The sequence below is a fragment of the Echinops telfairi genome, unplaced genomic scaffold (genome assembly GCF_000313985.2).
Source record: "Echinops telfairi isolate 266 unplaced genomic scaffold, ASM31398v2 ScPeMD7_12;HRSCAF=54, whole genome shotgun sequence".
NCBI lineage: Eukaryota > Metazoa > Chordata > Mammalia > Afrosoricida > Tenrecidae > Echinops > Echinops telfairi.
The window spans coordinates 6,717,162-6,720,492 of NW_022103909.1; positions in this window are offsets into that span (position 1 = coordinate 6,717,162).

The following is a 3,331-nucleotide window of genomic DNA, read 5'->3' on the forward strand; positions in this document are numbered from 1 at the left end:
ACTGCAATTCAAAGCCCACGTGGCCAAATTCTCTAATTCATGCATTTCACTAATATTTAAAAGCTCATCTTGTTTAATAATTTAAACATCTCTTTTTTTGCCAAAGACTCAAATGGTACATCAGCCTTCATTTTGAACCACTAGCAATTAACATTTGAAATTAAATGCCATCAATTAATTACCTTTAGCTCAAATTAAATTATATTCAATAACTCAAAAGAGTAAAAGGTTAAAGTTTTACCTGAGATTTTTTTCAGTTAAGGATCAGCAGTGAGGATGTTCTTTTAAATTAAACATCAAAATTGAGATTACACTCTTAGCAAAATTCAGAAAATAATAAATGATGGAGAGGATGTGGAGAGAGTGGAATGCTGACACATTGCTGGTGGGACTGGAAGACTGTACAACCACGATGGCACTTCTGCATGCCCTCCACTTGGTTTATTCACTAAAGAATTCAAGAACACAAGAGCAGACACACACACACACTCTTAGGTTTATGCAACCAACCAACGATGAAAAGAAGAATGGATAAAAAACCAAACAAACTCCAGTATACTCATACAATGGAATATTTCCATAGATGAAACAACAAGGATGACTCTTAAACACCACAAGACATCGACAAAACTAGAGGACATTATGCTCAGTCCAGTAAGCCAAGCTTACAAAGACACCAGTATTATAAGGACAAACAAAGAAATATAAAAGTGGTTTTCACATCAAAGGGCAAGGCTTTGAAGAGTATGAGGAGACCAGGGATGGGGCCAGGGACACGGAGAGAGGAGGGACAGGTAATTACGGAGGGAGGGAAGGTGGGAGGAGAAAGCACCCCCGCATTTATGGGAGGGCTCATGGGATATGATTACTGATTAGATTTGATAAGAGGGACGGGGCAACCACACAGAATGTATTTTTCTTTAAAAATCTAGATGATAAAGTTCACATGTAAAAAAGAGAGAGTGAAGGCACTTAGCCTTAAAACCCCACCCGATCCCTTCCGCCTCCGATCTAGACCTTGGTCTGAGGGGCTTAAAAATAAAAACGGAGGAAAAGTCAAAGTGAAGCAGACTTGAATTCTCCAGAGCCACAAAAGTTCATTGCAAACAGATGAAAAGAAAATTGACAAGCACTCGTGAGACAGCCAGTGGTAGACCACACGAGTCTGTGACCTAACCAATTAGGACATGCTTACTTCTAACAAGAACCAACAGCAATGGAACCAATCAAGCCAGGAGAAAGGAAGTGAAGGGGCCCTGGAAGATTACATTCTACTGATTTACATAACCATTGTCTCAAGTTTGACAGCCACTGATGATAAATGCAAAATTGTCCAGGAAGGATTTTGCTTGAATGGTTTAAAAAAATTCTAAGTTTGCAAAAATAAAAAATAAAAGCAAACCTGGTAAAATGAAATGAGCTAAAAATAATAGGAGCAGTCATGTTGCCGAGTCGATCTGAACCACAGAGCTGGTAACACAGGGAATCCAGGACAGATAAACCCCTCAGGATCAATAATGAGAGTAAGGATACCAGGAGGGGAAGGGAAAGGGAGGTGGAGAGAAGGTGGTGGAGAAAGGGAGAAAGGGAGAACCTATCACAATGATGTACATATCATCCCCTCCCTGGGGGGATGGAAAACAGAAAAGTGGGTGAAGGGAGACATTGATCAGTGTAAGACATGCAAAAAAAAATTATCAAGGGTTCATGAGGGAGGGGAAAAATTGAGGAGCTGATACCAAGGGCTCAAGTAGATAGAAAATGTTTTGAGAATGATGATGGCAACAAATGTACAAATGTGCTTGACACAATGGATGGATGTATGGATTGTGATAGGAGTCGTACAAGCCCCCAATAAAGTGTTTTTTAAAAAAAGTTAGCTTGATAAAAGTACCTGAGAAATTGGCAGGATAGTCACAAATCTACTAAAATGTTGCCCAAACCAAAAACACATGAAAGAAAGAAGTATAAACTGCGAGTCCTCATGGGAAACACTGAAATGCAGGGGATGAAATGAATTCTGAGTTTTAAATACATTTAAAAAAAACAAATAGTTCTTTCAATACTTCTATAAAAACAAAAAGAAACTTTGTCCGTGAAAGCTAGAGAACTGTCCCATTGGAGAAAATGACTAGAAAATGTCTAAATAATGAAGGGAAGCAAGTGAAATGAAAAACTCAGCGAATTAGCGTGGTGGCGCATTGTGTCTGGGCAGGCTGGGTTCCCGTTACTGGTGGTCCAGCAACATGCTCTGCTTCTCCTGGGGAGTGGACCTCCTGGCAGGGGCTGGGCTTCTTGGATGGAGCTGAAAGGGGTGGAGAAGACTACAGCGCTCTCTCTTTTCTCTCTTCTTCCTTTCTGGGCACTTGGACTAATGAATATGTTCATCAATGAGTTCGAGAAGCTTGCGAACTCACCAGTGGGGAGACCCAGTACTTCCCCCCCAGTGAATCTACCCTCATCACCCCATGCACTCTACTAGTGCACTTCCTCCCATGGATGGGTCACATGTTTGTCTCCCTCAACCAGCTCTTCAGGTTCTGGGGCAATTGGAGTGCCTCATCCAACTGTTCTCTCCAGTTCTGCCTGAGCCTGGTGCCTGGCACATGTGGAAGGCTTACTGGGTGACGTCAGGCACCACGATGGGGACTGAAGAGGACGGACTCATAGTCAGCTGTGCACCCCCAGACCCAGCACTGGAAGACCGTCAACTATGTAATGACCCCAAATTAGCCCCTCGTGATCAGAAGGCAATTCTCTGCATGTGGTACTTGCAATGGGACATTCCAAACACCTTTTAAAATGGAAATAGCTACAAAGGTGACTTCTTTCTATTTATTGTAGCTTATTATGCATTATCTTCCCCCTACTAGTGAACTGATTCTGTCTAAAACTTCTTTAGGACCTTCTCCTGCCCCGGTTCTTAGTAATGGAACACAGTGGGGAGCAGAAGAGATAAACTCTGATTCCTGGGGTCATCTCCAGGAGGAGCCCCTGGGTTGGTGCAGCAGGTTAATACACCCAGCTGCTAACTGGAGCCTTGAGTCCCCCAAGAAATGCCTTAGAGAAGGAAGGTTCGGTGATGACTCCTGAAAAAACAGCCATCGAAAATCACTGAACGTTGTAGGGCGTGATCATGGGTAATGTAACCAAGAGGAATTACCGAAACACAAATAAAGACTGAGCATGATAGTGGGACAAGAGGAAAGTCAAAGGAAATAGAGGAAAGAACTAGGAGGCAAAGGACATTTATAGATGTCTAAATAAAGGCATGTACATATGTAAATATATTTATACACGAGGCTGGGGAAATAGATCTATGTGCATATAT